General features: G+C 46.3%; 1 long non-coding RNA gene across 1 annotated transcript; it reads right to left on the reverse strand.

The window, feature by feature from the left end:
- Nucleotides 1–637: 637 nt before the first annotated feature.
- LOC123431106 lies at nt 638–1,332 on the reverse strand. The gene is made up of 2 exons (XR_006623035.1): nt 1,111–1,332; nt 638–993 (listed from the first exon to the last, which is right to left on the reverse strand). It is a non-coding gene; the product is annotated as an uncharacterized LOC123431106 (long non-coding RNA).
- Between the last annotated feature and the right edge of the window lie 16,380 nt (nt 1,333–17,712).

Genomic DNA, 17,712 nt, shown 5'->3' on the forward strand with positions numbered 1-17,712 from the left:
GCAATGACTGGAATGATCTTGAGGAGGTTTGATGGAAGCAAAAAATTTACAGCGTATCGGTGTTTATTTAATTGCAACGATGCTCTCAAGGCAGAGTTGCATGCTCTAATGCAAGGTATGGTGTTGCCGGTGCAACATACTAATCATCCTATTAGTTCAATCGGACTCCTCGGAGGCATTGACAACATTAACCGGTGATAATTTGTCCCGGTCTGTATACGGACACCTGATAGCAGAAATTAAGCATCTTCTAATAGGGTGTGAGTTTATTTCATAAAAAATTAAGCACGAGCCAATAAGGTAGCAGATCGGTACAGTCGTATAGAGAGAACTACTATTGTATGACCTGAGTGTGGAACTTCGTGTATTGAGAAGTTGGTGTTTTTCGATTGTAATCCTATGCATATGAAATAAAACTCTTTACTCCCGCAAAAACAAAGATGCAATCATCTTTTCAATTCTTAGTTTTGTCTTCACGAGCATCCATGTCCTTCATTTCACCATGCAGTTAAATAGAAAAACATTTAGCAGAAAGTAGGCTTCGAGAAAGCAAACACTTGATCAGTAGAAAATTAACAAGCCTGCTCATCAATTTACTGCTCTATTAGCCTTGCAACTTACAAGCGCGCGAGAACAATACACACAAAACTCGATCAGGAAGTTAACATTGCAATTAGCAAGATACGATAGTAATTAAGGACATTGTAACAAACTGAAACATTACTGGGGCACACACACACACCAGCTTATGTTATTTGAAGTTCTGAACACACCAGCAGGCGCCGCAGCATCTGGAGGCTCTGCCAAATCACACGGCCGTTATGTATATCTCTACCGTACGTAGAGGCTAGCTCTACATACCATCCATGTTGACCTGTGCGCCTGACCCTCCTGATACATCCGGGTGATTTCTGGACCGGATCTCGACAACTTCCTCTGTCCGGAAAGCCTCCGTAGTTGCCAACATGGTGCGCTTCTGTAGATCTGCATGCGCTGGAAGACACACACATAACGAATCCTTAGCAACTACTCGTAGCACAATAATACCCAGAACTTGAGGAGCGCCGTTTTCAGAGTGTCGATCGCATGCACGTGTGTGTGTTTACGTACCCTTGTCGTCCTCGGCGCGGGCGCTGTAGCCGGCGACTCGCTCGACGAGGTCGTATAACACGTCCAGGAGCTGGGCGGCGAAGCTGGCCATGGGAGCTCGTGCTGGTAAATTTCAATCTGCTTAGCTTAGCGAATCGAACAGTGCTAGCTGCTTACTGCTTTGCTCCGCTTCGCCTGCTTACGACTGCTTTTGCTTTCAGCTCAGCTGTGAAGTGGTGGTGACACTGGTGAGTGAGTCGTGTTGCCATCGCCGGGGCACGGTATTTATACATGGCGCGGCGCCACCAACCGACCACGCGCACCGGCGTCCTTCGGACAAGGCCCACGCGCGTGCGCGGTAGCTACAGTAAGAGGTAGTGGCATATTCCAGAGCGCTCCACTACCCGCGTGCGAGCTAGGACGTGTACGTAACATTCTCGAGCGCGACAGTTGAGTGCTGAACTACGCATGATTCACATGCATGCCGATCGAGAAATTCTGATTCCCATGATCCGATAACGCGTAATCATGCATAGTTCAGCACTCCACTGCTACACCGTCTTTTTATGGTCGACCACGTTCCCAAATGGATGGACCGCCTGCTTTATATTGCAACTTGTGGAATTTGAGTATCGAGATCTGCATCTTCTTGAATCATGTTTTTTTTTGCCGATAATCCATCTTGATGATCTTCATTTTCATCATTATGCTAGCGAGAGCCACTTCTTTCGTTTTGGTCTTGACATTGGCAGACTCGACATCTAGCATCTTGACTTGCTTGTCCGCCTCCATCTCAGGAGGGACGTATGCATGTATATACTATGTCTTGCATGCCGATGTCGTTCACGGAGCGTGCCTTGATGTTCTCATAAGTGGCACAAAACTTATTGCATTCTTGTTGGATCATTTTCCATCGCTTCGGAATAGAAACCCATCCACGCGTGCTTTGTATTTGGTACGACGGAAACTTCTAGCGCTCGTGAAACTCATGATGGACACGAATCCAAAAGGTTGATGCCTTTTGTTCGGCGCCGACCTTGGGGTCTTGCAGAATGTCCCTCCAACATTCATAAAGGAGCTTGTCCTCGGTTGTCATGTATGCCTTTGTCCGTTTGCTTTTGCGCTTCCGCGGCACCACAACGGCTTGGTTGGTGAGCTCGTTCCCGAACAAAGGCTCCCCGTCGATGTCCATCTCATCCTCTTCCTTGAGGCTGTAGTCATCCCGGAACACGTGGTCGAGCAGGAAGCCGTCCAGGTCAAGGACGACCTGATTCTGCATGAACGCGGGTTGCATGCCAGCTTGGTCATAGGTCGACGGTGCGAACGGCCCGCCTCGACCGTCCTAGCTTTGGGTCTCTTCAGGATCGTATCCAACCGCAGCCGCGACAACACCGCCTGCGGCCGCCGCATCACCCTCGAAGATGATGCGTTGCATGAAGCGGTTGGCCCTCTCGTCGTCGATGGCCGCCGGCATTCCGTCGAACAGGTTGCGGGCGTCGGAGAGCATGTGGACTGAAATCTCCCACGCGTGTTTCCTCGACCCACCGGATGACGAGCCACCGGTTACTGGTGTGGCGTTGAGGTCGATGGGCGTGTGCCTTCAGCTCTTTCTCTTCGCAGACTCCCTAGCCCACTCCTCGGACGTCAGTTCCTTCTTCTTCTTGGGTGCGGTGGCGGTCTTGCGGGAGGCACGAGGCTTACCTTTGCAGGAGGGGGCAGTCGTGATGCTGGACGAGGAAAGGGAGGCGAGACTGGCGGCGGCATCGAGGTTATCGTCCATGGCGAGCGGCACAGAGCGCACGCGGGCGGGAGGGTTTAGGGAAAGTGGAGGGAAACGATGGAGGCTTTGCCATCGAGTGGGAGGCCAGCGGGTGTAGTTGGCGTGCAACACGCGCATCCGTCTCGTATACGCCGATGGGGCGAAAATCGGATGCGCATCCGTTTGGGTCGGCACGCTGGGACGATTTTTTTATCCGCCACGACCCAAACAGACGCGTGGACGAAATGGGTCGACGCGTTGGGCTTGCTCTAAATATGCATTATATTTCATAAAATTTATATTATTAGATTTTTAAGCGAATGTAGTTTCTAATTTTTTTCATAACATATAATATATATTTAAGTTAAATTGTCATCCTAAAACTACGCACATGCCGTGTAAAGTGAGACGGAGGGAGTACGAGTTATCAATTTATGCTCTGTTTGGACATTGGAGTTTTCATCAGTTAATACACTGGTTTATGAAAATATCATAGTTCCTGCGTGGCTCGGGCGCCACCGCAACCAAGAGAAATCAGTAAGAACCCACCCTGCCCTAGAAAGAACGTCTGCGTCGCTTCTGCGGCGGCTCGGGCGGAACCCTAGCCCGCCGCCTCCGCCGCCCCCTCGTTGCGTCTCCTCCTCCCTCACCGCCGCCGGAAGATGCCGGCAGGCTAAGCCCGCCCGGCGGATGGCGACGGCGGGGAGATCCTTTGTGCGCCCGCGCGTTCTATGATGTGGGAGTCTCCACCCTCTCGATCCGCTCCATTTTGGCGACCGACGTCTCCCCTCTCGCGGTTCGACGCCCCCCCCCCCCCGTCAACGTGGATCTGGAGTCTCACTCGCGTGGTCCCGTGGAGGTGGCCTCGGGTGCTCGACTCTGCCATCCGGTTTCGGCCGGGCTGGCGCGGCGGGGTGGTGGCCAGGGCTGTGCTGCATGGTGCGCGCCCTCTGGCTTGTGTTGGTGATCGGCTGCGCGGTTCGGGAGGTTGCTAGTTCTGGAACTGCTTGCAATCTGGATGGGGACCTTCACCGGCTGGCTGTGCTACTCTTCGGCCGACCTCCATGGCGACTAGGAGTGCCTTGCTAGCTGGCGGTTTATGCCGACCGGTGGAGGGGTTCGGCCGACGGTTCATGGTACTAAGGTTCCTCTTACGTCAAGATGAAGATCTGCCTGACATATGTCCTTATGATCTGGCCGGAGTGTGTGGTTCCAGAAGGCTCCGCTGGCGACTCCCATGGGCGTGTTATGCCTGGAGACTGCTGGTTCGGGTGGGACTCGGTCGTGCCGAGCAGTCCTTTGTTTAAAAGGGAGCAACGCGAAGCTCTGCTATTTGTTACCTTCAGGAGCTATGTTTTGCTCCATGGTGAAGTCAGAGGCGAGAATGTCATGGAAGCCGAGATTGGAGGACTGGTAATCGTGATTGGAGCCTATGGCGCCATGGAACTTGTTTGGAGTTTCGGGGTTCGTAGCAGTGGTATGTAAGTGGGGACGACATCACATGTGAATGTTCAAAGGTCATATCTTTCGGGATGAAAATCCAAGTCCTGGTCTTAATTGATTGTGCCTCGCAATGACCTTGTTGAATGCATTGTTTATTGAGAGCGGAGACTAACTTCATGATGAAAACCAAGATCTACGATCAGGTGACGACGACGCTTGTGCACTATTTCCTTTTTTGAGGCGTCGCTTTTGGAGAACTTAAACTTTATGTGTTGTTTTGGTGGTGGTTGTATTACTGTTGCAAGGGCTTTTTTTTAGATTCTTCTTCTTTTTGTTTTGGCTATGTGCATTCGTAAGGCTTTTAGGGCATTGCGTTGTTGCAGAGGCTGAATGTAATTGGTATCTTCGCGATATTAATATATCCACTTTTAAAAAATGAAAATATCATAGTTTTATATACTTTAGGGTGTCTCATTTCATAAATTGTGGTATGTCCAGTACCGTTGTAAGAGTATTGAAACATCTCTCCACCTTAAACTCACAGGTTTTAAGAAATCGTTTGTACCTCCGATGAGAGGCTACATATGTTCATTAATAAGACCGAACAGGTAAGCGATTACAACCGATCATACATTGCTTGACTGCTATGAAAGAAATAAGAAATGGTCGATAGATGTATTCTTCAAACTCTCCCTCACTCATAACTTGTCCAAACTGAGAATGCTCTGGAATGCCAAAGTCGTTAAAGAGCTGGCAACAATATCTTATGGATATAAATCGAATCTCCAATAATGTTGTGACATACAATTTCACAAGATGCTTGGTCCTCACACAAAAGGTAAGATTGTTAGAGTTTTGAGTATATATCATGCATGTTACCATACATATTATCTTCAATAATTTATCACACATGTTATCTTCTAGAATCACCTTATACAAAGCAATAAGAACAACGAAACAAACTAACATTCTAATATCTTAACACACATCTCCTTTTTTTTTACTAATAGAAAAACACAATATTTCTCCTGCTCTCCACGTCTTATTCTGGACTTCTAGAGAAACTTGTGGACGAGAATAAACTCTCCACATTTTCAGTTAGCCCAGTAACCGGTGAGTGTTATTTAATTGAAGAAAGTATGATTCAAAGAAAATGGCCATGCTTTTAGTAAGTTTATTTGTCCTTCGTATGAAAAAATAATCATGATGAATCAATGAAAATGAGTACATTTAGGGTTCACCATGTGTGTTAGAAGAATTTCTAATATATTATTTCTACTGCTCAAATTTTTCTACACGACTAAGTACACGGTGTTTGCGCACAACAATCTAAATATGGGACATTTAACTTTTATATCGATGTTGTTATTGTAGAAAAGGAACCACAATATTGAATCGACCATTGCTAAGGATTTTGATAACCGACATTTAATATCAGCAAATTTTTCTAAATCGAGTGTTTTGGAATCAGATAAAAAAAGATTACCCATTGCCATCATTTCCATCACAAATCATCTCAACTTTATCTCAGGTTTTCTGAATATTCTGAATTGTATGTTTGGAGTCAGATAATCATATGAAAAGTGATCTATTGCCATCACTTCCGCCATCAACCACCTTGACGTCATCTTCGGTTTCTGAATTGACGAATGAAGCAAAAATGTTTCTCTCTCATTGCAACGCATGTGCATGGTTGCTAGTAGTATCTAATAGATTGGACATGTTGCCATTACTGTAAGATACTGGATTTTCTGAGTTGCAATAAAAGTTGTTCATTTGGTTAATAAAATAGCTTCAAATAAACTGAAGGTAAAGTTCCTGGAAGCATGGAGCATAGAATTACCCCTCTGTTACAATACATACAAAATATATACATGTCTTTTGGGCATGTCTTTTTATGTCAATAATAACCATATTTTGGTGTTCATATGGAAAAATAATCATGATGAATCAATGAAAATGAGTATATTTAGAGTTCACCATGTGTGTTAGAAGAATTTCTAATATATTATTTCTACTGCTCAAATATTTCTACATGAGTAAGTTCACGGTGTTTGCACACAACAATCTAAATATGGGACATTTAACTTTATTTCGATGTTGTTATTGTAGAAAAGGAACCACAATATTGAATCGACCATTGCTAAGGATTTTGATAACCGACATTTAAAATCAGCAAAATTTTCCGAATTGAATGTTTTGGAATGAGATAAAAAAAAGATTACCCACTGCCATCATTTCTGTCACAAATCATCTCAACTTTATCTCGGGTTTTCTGAATATTCTGAATTGAATGTTTTGAGTCAGATAATCAGATGAAAAGTGATCTATTGCCATCACTTCCGCCATCAACCACCTTGACGTCATCTTCGGTTTTTGAATTGACGAATGAAGCAAAAATGTTTTTCTCTCATTGCAATGCATGTGCATGGTTGCTAGTAGTATCTAATAGATTGCACGTGTTGCCATTATTGTAAGATATTGGATTTTCCGAGTTGCAATAAAAGTTGTTCATTTGGTTAATAAAATAGCTCCAAATAAACTAAAGGTAAAGTTCCTGGAAGCCTGGAACATAGACTTACCCCTCTGTTACAATACATACAAAATATATACATGTCTTTTGGGCATGTCTTTTTAAGTCAATAATAACCATATTTTAGTGTCTAGAACATGCAAGTTATATGTTTAGATTATTTTCCACAACTACATACGTATATGTTAATTTGCTTGTGTTATAGATATGCTATACTTGTGCTTTTAAGGTTTTTCTGCCATGTTCCCTTAAGAAACGGTCGCTCCCATGTGGAGTTTGTTACCATCTTTTCCTTCTATATGGAATTGCAGTGTTTTCCAGGTTTCTCAAGAAAAAAGACCCATGTCTATATCCAAGCTAACATGTATTTATCTCTCAATATTGACAAACATTTTGAGCATCGTCTTTGCCTTTTCTTTGGTCTTCCCGGGCATTCTTTTTTTCATACTAAAAAAAGACAAATATTTTGAGCATCATCTTTGCCTTTTCTTTGGTCTTCTCGGGCATTCGTGTTTTCCATACTAAAAAAAATCGACCCAAGGGAAGAGAAATCCCGAAGGCATTATATTGTAAGGTCGAAAAAAGGCCCCGAACGTCGGCTTAAGCAGCGCAAGTATATGCAGCGAACACGCCAGCCTGCACAACCCAAGTATACATAGCGAGGGGCCTTTTTTTCGTGAGAACCAGGTTCAAGCCCTGGTTGGTAGCCCCACTCCAGGAGGTCTTTACCACCGTGCTAGACGCACGTTCTCATGCTTTTCGTACTAGCTTCAACGTGAGAGTAAACGGAAAATAATAATAATAAAATCTTAAGATAATAGCTTCTACAAACATGATAATTAGAAAATTAACAAGCATGTCGATCAAGTTACTGCTTTATTGGCCTTACTAGTTCAAAGTACATAAAAGAACGACAAGCATAAACCTCGATCAGGAAGTTAAGTAGCAATACACGGTATAGTAAGGAATCAACAAAGTGAAACATTACTGGGACACACATGAGCTTATTATCCAAAGTTTCGAAACACAGCAGCAAGTAGACTATCTTGATCACACTGATCTTGAGTCCATGAGAAACCACACGGCCGTTATGTATGTCTCTGCCGTACGTAGAGGCTAGCGAGCTCTACATACCATCCATGTTAATTGACCTGGGCGCCTGATCCTCCTGGTACTTCCGGGTGATTTCTGGACCTGATCTCGACAACTTCCTCTGTCCGGAAAGCCTCCGTAGTTGCCAACTTGCTGTGCTTCTCTAGATCTGCATGTATGCGCAGGAAGACACACACGTAGAAAATCATCAACAATTATAGATAGTAGAAATTAGAATGAATTCCACTTTTTACCATGTAGTTGTACCTTTGTGACACATATTACCCCATTTAATCAAACTTCTATCAAAATATTAGATTTTGAGGACTTTTAACACGGTTTTATCTCAATTCTGCACTTTGTTTATTTACGTTAGATAGGATCGGCATGTTGCGTTAATGATTCGTAAAAGAAAGTACAAAGATCGAAGAGCAACATTAACGATCATATCCAGGCTTTTTTTATCCATTTATTCCATTCCTCCTCGTCGTCATGATATTTTTGGACCCCAATCGTCACCTCACATCTTACTTAATGGACACGCATCAGAAAATAAGGATGCAAAGCTTCTAAAATATGTATTCTAGACAAATTTTTACTCGTCGAGATGGTTAGTGTCACAAATGCATATCTAAAGGAAGAAATGTTGAATTCACTCTAGAAATTAACTACAACTGCAGCAATGCTATATATTGTCATAGGAGTGTCACTCGCGCTCGTGTTTTTACGTACCCTTGTCATCTTCGGCGCGGGCGCTGTAGCCGGTGACGCGCTCGACGAGGTCGTAGAACACGTCCAGGAGCTGGGAGGCGAAGCTGGCCATGGGAGCTGTTGCTGGTAAATTTCAACCTGCTTAGTTTAGCGAATCGAACAATGCTAGCTGCTTACTGCTTTGCTCTGCTTGACCTGCTTACTACTGCTTTTGCTTTCAGCTCAGCTGTGAAGTGGTGGTGCCACTGGTGAGTGAGTCGTGTTGCCATCGCCGGGGCACGGTATTTATACACGGCGCGGCGCCACCAACCGACCACGCGCACCGGCGTCCTTCGGACAAGGCCCACGCGCGTGCGAGCGAGGTACTCCCACAGACTGTGAGGTACCTCACCGGAGTAGGACGTAGTACCACACAGAGCGCGATAGTTGAGTACTACTCCACTACCCGCGTGCGAGCTAGGACGTGTACCATTCTCGAGCGCGCCAGTTGAGTGCTGAACTACGCATGATTCACATGCATGCCGATCGAGAGATTCTGAGTCCCACGATCCGATAACGCGTAATCATGCATAGTTCAGCACTCCACTGCTACACCGTCTTTTTATGGTCGACCACGTTCCCAAATGGATGGACCGCCTGCTTTTTATTACAACTTGCTCCAAAGAGACGGCACCAGCTACAAGAAAATGCACCGAGCTACAAAGAGTTGTTGATTGTCCACTATTAACAGCAAGACAGCGGCAAGGCACACTACAAGCAAGGCGACTACTGAACGGCCAAATTGCACCATCAACTTGCTTGATGATCTGATATAATATGCACAGATGTCAGTGTAGCGAATCGCATAGTCGGCTTGGGGTTCGTAATTTCTCATAAACTATGTCTCGTGCATGCATGCCGACAGCGTCCCATCTCGGGCCGTCAGGGCAACTCCAACGACCCATTTCGTCGAGTGACGTTTATTTGGATCGACGTAAACATAAAAGTCGGTCCAAAACGTCGAACTAAACGAACGTGCGTCCGCTTTTTATTTGCAGACGATCCACTCCCGGCTCATTTTTGAATCGGATTTGCGTCGGTGCGGAAATGAGACGGACGCGGTCCGCTTTTCATCCACAGGCGATCCACTCCCGGCTCATTTTTGAACCGGATTTGCGCCGGCGCGGACACGAGACGGACGCACGTGCGCTCGCCTTCTTCTCCCCCCGGGCCCACTGGTCGGTGGCACATTGGCCGCCCCCATCCAATAGCAACCCTCGCCCCCTTCGTCGCGGCCGCCGCCGCCCATTTTTTCCGGTGACTCTGCCAGCTGCCTGCCGCGATCAAGAAGCCACCTCGCGGCCCGTCCAGAGCCTCACCGGCACGCTCGTCGAACGCCGGCCACTCCCTTTGCCAGCCGTCTCCTTCGTCGACGCCCCTAAGCTGTTCGACAGTTTGCCAAGGTACAAAATAGACTCCACCGACGAGTTTATTTTTCACATTTTCCTTTGCGACTCCGACGATTCATCGTCCGATGGCGAGATGGAGATGTTGGCTGACATGTTGGTCCATCACCACCTCAATAGCCAGCGGTCGTTATCCCTGGCTCCATTCCTGGCCACCTTCCGACGTTGAATCGCAACCAAGAGAGCGGGCATCTCCTTCTTTGGAAGGGCTAATTTGATACAACAAATCCGTTGTTCAAACATCAGAAATTTCGTCGCCGTTTCCGTATGAGTAGGCATCTTTTCAACCATATTATAGAGGGAGTGATCGGCTACGATGACTATTTCGAGTGCAAAGAGGATGCCGTTGGAAAGATTGGTTTCTCCTCTTATCAGAAATGCACTACCGCCATCCGAATGCTTGCATACGGAGTGCCCGGTGATCTCATTGACGAATACGTCCGTATGAGCGAGTCTACATGCCTAGAGTCCCCGTATAAGTTCTGCAAGGTCGTTATGGCTGTGTTTGGTCCTGAGTACTTTGAGAGAGACGACTCCTGAAGATACACCCCATTTGTTGGTGATGAATGCTAGCAGGGGCTTCCCAGGGATGCTTGGCAACATAGATTGCATGCATTGGGAGTGGAAGAACTGCCCTTCTGCTTGGCAAGGGCAGTATAAGGGCCATGTCAGGGCTTGTAATGTCATACTAGAGGCCCTGACGTCTCAAGATATCTGGATCTGACACTCTTTCTTTGGTATGACCGGATCACACAATGATATCAACGTGCTTCAGCGCTCGCCGGTGTTTGCTAGGCTTGCCGAAGGCAACAGCCCACCGGTGAACTTTACTATCAACGACCACAACTACGACAAAGGATACTACTTGGGTAACGATATCTATCCTCAGTGGACCACTATTGTCAAGACAATCCCCGGCCCTGTCGGAGAGAAGAGGAAAAGATTTGCCCAAAAGCAAGAGAGTGCTAGGAAGGATGTCGAGCGTGCCTTTGGTGTTTTGCAATCTTGATGGGGCATCGTTCGGTATCCTGCTAATACCTGGAGCACACAGAAACTGTGAAAGGTGATGAATGCTTGTGTGATCATGCACAATATATATGATCGTAGAAGATGGACGTCCGGAACGTTTGTACGATCAAGGGTTTCAGTGTGAGAATGTTGTGCTTGAGCATGACGGAGGGACAACGTTTGAAAAGTTCATCCAATTTCGTCATGACATGCGTGATTGGAAAACTCACGTGCAACTACAAAATGATTTGGTTGATCATATGTGGGGTCATGTTGGCAATCAATAGATGTATCTTTTTTATTCGGCTTGCAAAACTATGTGAGACATTTTTAGTTTTATTCGGCTTGTAAAACTATGCTATTTTATTCGATTAAAATTATATAATTGAATGAAAAACAATGCAAAATGAGCTATTTGTTAAAATAGAGTGGCCAACCGACGAGGCCGGTACATATGGATTGATGCGTTATACACAAGGTCTTTAAATCTAAAACAGAGCGAACATCGAACAAACGATCGACAAAAAAACAAACAAAAACACCGTTCGATTGGATCGGCCGTTGGACTTGCCGTCACACCAACACAGCTGCCAGGAACGTTGAAATCACACACACACATGTGTGTGACACGTTTGCAAGCGTTGTGGGGCATGCCGGCACGGGGTGCCTAGTAGGCTGGGTCAGCGTAGCCATCCCATACTATGATGATGCGTCATCATGAAGCTACACGCGTGCTTTGTCATTATGATCCAAGCACTCAATGGTACTGTCTCCGTGATTGATTAGTCTTCTTGTATTTTGCATTAAAATTTGACCTTAGATTTAAATAATAAAATATTAATGTTTATTATAAAAAATAATGTATTTAAAAACTAAATAATTTATATGACATGTATTAACATTTTGTTAGCTAGATTTATCATTAAAATTTAGCAAACGGGATCAAGAAACACGGACGGAGGAAGTACTACGCTGCATAGTAACGCTGACCTATGAAATATTTCTTACTAGATATATTGAATTAGATGGTTAACTCATGGTGAAAACCAGTGGAGCTTAAATCTAGAGAAGATCGCCGTAACAATTGTCATTATGGTGATTTTGATGCCAATCTAGCAGAGTCGGCATCCGTCCTATTATTTTGAAAGGACACTCTGCGTCGAGTCCGCGAGTCTTCATATTTGAAGGATTCCATTCTAGAAAACCTCGATTTGCCAGGATGTATCTTGTAAAGAAGACAAATATTTGAAGTTAGATGAGAAGTGTCATCCTATTTTGCTGGTTTAAGCTTATTTTTACTCTTCATGACTATTTTGAAAAGTGTAGTTGGCCAGCCGTTGGCTTCCACCCCTTAGCAGATACTGTTGAGATACTTTTGAGATGTGTTTGGGGGCGATTTATGGTGTGTTGGTGCTCCTCCGTCCTCATGGAATCTTCAATGTGAAGTTGTGTACGCGAGAAATATAGGCCTCGGCCATGTACTGGCGGTAGGGAGCATGTACACCTAACTAGGGCCACAAAATGCTTTACCAGAGGGTATGTCCATGCTCTTCGGACGCTTAATGTAGCCTAGTCTGCTTAATGCAGCTCGGGTCCTAGACACTTCCTCGGCTGCTTGTACCTTGGTAGCAAAGGATGCGGTCTGATCCTCTGTTCAGAGAGATTGTTACGTGTTGTCATTGACTGTGATGACTCCGTTTGGCCCCGACATCTTAAGCTTTAAATAAGTGTAGTGTGGGACTGCATGAGAGCGAGTGAAAGCAATTCGTCCAAGGGGTGCATGATAGCCACTTTGGAAGGGAAACTATGTCAAAAATTAACTCATCTCAAAGACTATGGCTAGGGTCATGCTTCTCGATCATTGCGCCTCAATTCCTGGTATGCTAACTGTTGGGGATATTACCTGCGGTATAACCTGTCCTAGATGGGCCGGGTTATTAAAAGGGCGACTCAACCATTGGTAGTACAACCCTTGGCCCAGGAGCCGGATGGCGGTTCAAGTGCTATACAGAAGATAGACTGCTAGGGAGGTTTCCAGTCTTGGAAGGCACGACGACTTAGAGATAGGGAAAGCTACGACTTGTAGCATAGCCAGGACTCTTGTAAACCCTAGGGCCTCGACCTGTATATAAAGGCGAGTCCCTGGGAAATATAGGTCAAGTTAGAAATCATCGAGTGCCAGGTCTGCCGAGTTACGCCCTCCTTGTAATCGAAACCATCATCAATCTACACAAAGCAGGACGTAGGCCTTTACCTCCACACGAGGGGCCGAACCTGGGTAAATCCGAGTCTCGCTTTCGCTCACCCCCTTTGAGTCGCCACCAAGGTGCGATGGCTCTATCTTTAAGTCCTTTCACGAGGACATCTGCCGTGACAAAACCACGACAGTTGGCGCCCACCGTGGGGCTAGCGCACGGTGGAGTTGAGTTCTCAAAGGGAGCCCTACCAGGGTCAGAAAGCTATGCGATCGGCATCATGATGAAGAGCTGCCGCGGAAGGTACTTCATCGACAACTCGCTGTGGGGGCGAGAGGCCGATTCAGTCGAATCTGGTTACAGAGTCCCGTCGGCAAAATCAACATCTTCATCAGCATGATTGGAACACCTGTGCCTGAGCCGGACACCCCCACCGACATCGTCGAGCCGGCCAGGTACGTCCTCCCCATCACACGACAGGACAGGAGTAACCATGTTTTTGTTGGTTTTACGCAAGGAAACAACGTACAAGACGAACCGGCGACCCAGGAGGTCACCCTCGTCAATTCTGGCGGCGAGTCGTCCGTGGGCGAGATAGATTCAATTCATCCTCTTCACGAAAAACAACTCGGAGAGATGTCACTGGCGATGGACCCCGAGATCCTTGAGAGGTCCCATCGACAAATCACCATCTATATGGCAGGGGCGGCACAACCTCAGCAAAACTCGACCGGCAACAATGAGACCGGCGGGACGTCGAAAACCCCAGATCAAGCCATGTGAGATTTAGCGGCGGAGGTCACCAGGCTCATGGCAACCGCCGTGATGCCCGAGAATCAGGAATCGATCAACGTCGATCTGGCGAAGCTGCGGGAGGCGATGGCAAAAGCCCAGCGGGACGTGGAAGCAGAAGCCGCTTGAGTAGAGACGCTGCAGGCTACGATCGCAGCAGAGGCGGAACGACTGAACACTGAAGGCTAGCGGCTCGAGAGACAACTGCATGCGTCCGACGCCGTTCACCAAAGGAGACATCACAGACGCATCCCGGCCGACTTACACCCAACTCACCTCTTCGACACCCCGCGCACCCCTGGGGCGGGTCCTGATCGACCTTTGCAAGCTGTTCCGGGCGGAGGTCCGGTTCAACTACCTAACCCGCCGGCGCCTCAACCAATGAATGCCATGCAACTCGCTTCCAGATGCCACGAGGCCACTTCTCAAATCCTGTGGATAATGTGCTGGCGGCAACCCGCCACCTGGAGTCCCTCCCGATTTACGGTAACTCTCCGGCCGAGATAGAGGCGAGAAACTCCATCGAGATGCTGAAGACAGTTGTGGTCCAACACGCGCAATATTCTCACAGCCTTGACCGGTTACACTCCAAGCCCCAGGCGAGTCACACCAGAAGCCTCCACGAGGACTTACCCGCAGTAACCAGCGGGCAACGCCGCCTTCCTCAAAGAAACCCACTTGGGATACCCGACACACGGGCCCAAGACATTGTGGACGCAGCGCGAGCCGCACGTCAGATGGAAACGGCATCCGCGGCGGGTCAGGGTTATCCGGCTTACACCCAGACGCCTCCCGCGCCTCTCGATGCCAGAGAGAAGCACATTGGAGTGTCATGTCTCACACCCACTCTACGCAATGAGCGGATGCCGAAGGACTTCAAAGGACCGAGGAAGGTGCCTAATTACTCGCCAGATCTCGAACCAGGGTCATGGATCGAGAGTTACGAACTTGTGATGGACATGCTCGACGTAAACGAGGCGGTTTGCGCCAAGTATTTCACTATGATGCTTGAAGGAACGACACGTGCATGGTTAAAAAACTTTCCGCCTAATGACACGTCCATTATGCATCATGTTTTCATGTTGATATTTATCGCTTCTTGGGTTGTTATTTCACTTCACGGTACAATACTTATGCCTTTTCTCTCTTATTTTGCAAGGTTTACATGAAGAGGGAGAATGCCGGCAACTGGAATTCTGGCCTGAAAGTGGAGCAAAGTTGAGATACCTATTCTGCGCAACTCCAAACACCGTAAAAATCAACGAGGATTTTTTTCGGGAATTATAAAAAATACTGGGCTGAAGAAGCGCCAGAGGGGCGCCAACAGGTGGTCGCAAGCCTGCACGGCGCGGCCAGCCCCCCAGGTCGCGCCATGAGGGCTTGTGGGCAGCCTGCTGGCCCACTAGCCCCTCTCTTCTGCTATATGAAGGGTTTCGTCCAGGAAAAAATCAGGGAGGAGCTTTTTCGTGGATTCGCCACCGCCACGAGGCGGAACTTGAGCAGAACCAATCTAGAGCTCCGGCAGGAAGATCCTGTCGGGGACACTTCCCTACCGGAGGGGGAAATCGTCGCCATCGTCATCACCAACACTCCTCTCATCGGAGGGGACTCGTCACCATCAACATCTTCATCAGCACCATCTCATCTCCAAACCCTAGTTCATCTCTTGTAACCAATCTCCGTCTTGCGACTTCGATTGGTACTTGTAAGGTTGCTAGTAGTGTTGATTACTCTTTGTAGTTGATGCTAGTTGGATTACTTGGTGGAAGAGTTTATGTTCAGATCCTTGATGCTACTCATTACCTCTCTGGTCATGAATATGATTATGCTTCGTGAGTAGTTACTTTTGTTCCCGAGGACATGGGATAAGTCATGCTAATAGTAGTCATGTGAATTTGGTATTCGTTCGATATTTTGATGTGTTGTATGTTGTTTTTCCTGTAGTGGTGTTATGTGAACGTCGACTACATAACACTTCACCGTTATTTGGGCCTAGAGGAAGGCATTGGGAAGTAATAAGTAGATGATGGGTTGCTAGAGTGACAGAAGCTTAAACCCTAGTTTATGCGTTGCTTCGTAAGGGGCTGATTTGGGTCCACTAGTTTAATGCTATGGTTAGACTGTCTTAATTCTTCTTTCGTAGTTGGGTATGCTTGCGAGAGGGGTTAATAATAAGTGGGATGGTTGTCCAAGTAAGGGCAGTACCCAAGCGCAGGTCCACCCACATATCAAACTATCAAAGTAACGAACGCGAATCATATGAACATGATGAAACTAGCATGACAGAATTTCCCGTGTGTCCTCGGGAGCGTTTTTCCTCCTATAAGACTTTGTCCACGCTTGTCCCTTGCTACAAAAGGGATTGGGCCACTTTGCTGCATCGTTGCTACTTTTTTTACTTGTCGCTTGCTACGAATCATCTCACCACACAATAACTTGTTACCGATAATTTCAGTGCTTGCAGATATTTCCTTGCTGAAAACCACTTGTCAGATCCTTCTGCTCCTCGTTGGGTTTGACACTCTTACTTATCGAAAGGACTACGATTGATCCCCTATACTTGTGGGTCATCAAGACTCTTTTCTGGCGCCGTTGCCGGCGAGTGAAGCGCCTTTGGTAAGTGGAACTTGGTAAGGAAACATTCATATAGTGTGCTGAAATTAATTGTCACTAGTCACTACGGATACTAATCCTTTGAGGGGCTTGTTTGGGGTATCTTCACCTCGAACGGAAGCACAAATAGTTGTCCTCAACCTGCTACACCTACTGAAAATATTTGCTTTGAATTTCCTTCGGGTATGCTTGAGAAACTGCTGGCTAATCCTTTTACAGGAGATGGAACATCACATCCAGACTTGCATCTAATCTATGTAGATGAAGTTTGTGGTTTATTTAAGCTTGCAGGTTTCCCCGAGGATGAGGTCAATAAGAAGGTCTTTCCTTTATCTTTGAAGGATAAGGCGTTGACATGGTATAGGCTATGTGATGACACTGGATCATGGGACTACAATCGGTTGAAATTGGAATTTCATCAAAAGTTTTATCCTATGCATTTAGTACATCGTGATCGGAATTATATTTACAATTTTTGGCCTCGTGACAGAGAAAGCATCGCTCAAGCTTGGGGGAGGCTTAAATCAATGTTATATTCATGCCCCATCATGAGCTCTCGAGAGAAATTATCATTCAGAACTTCTATGCTCGGCTTTCTCATAATGATCGCACCATGCTTGACACTTCTTGTACCGGTTCTTTTATGAAGAGAGATATTGACTTCAGATGGAATTTATTGGAGAGAATTAAACGCAACTCTGAAGATTGGGATCTTGAAGAAGGTAAGGAGTCAGGTATGAATTTCATGTTCGATTGCGTAAAATCCTTTATTGAACAAATACTTTTTGTGACTTTAGCGCTAAGTATGGACTTGACTCTGAGATAGTAGCTTCATTGTGTGAATCCTTTGCTGCTCATATTGATCTCCCCAAAGAGAAGTGGTTTAAATATCATCCTCCTTTAGAAGTCAATGTAGTTAAACCCACTCTAGTTGAAGAGAAAGTCATTGCCTATAATGATCCTGTTGTTCCCACTGCTTACATTGAGAAACCACCTTTCCCTGTTAGGATAAAGGATCATTCTAAAGCTTCA

The sequence above is a fragment of the Hordeum vulgare genome, chromosome 2H (genome assembly GCF_904849725.1).
Source record: "Hordeum vulgare subsp. vulgare chromosome 2H, MorexV3_pseudomolecules_assembly, whole genome shotgun sequence".
Taxonomy (NCBI): domain Eukaryota; kingdom Viridiplantae; phylum Streptophyta; class Magnoliopsida; order Poales; family Poaceae; genus Hordeum; species Hordeum vulgare.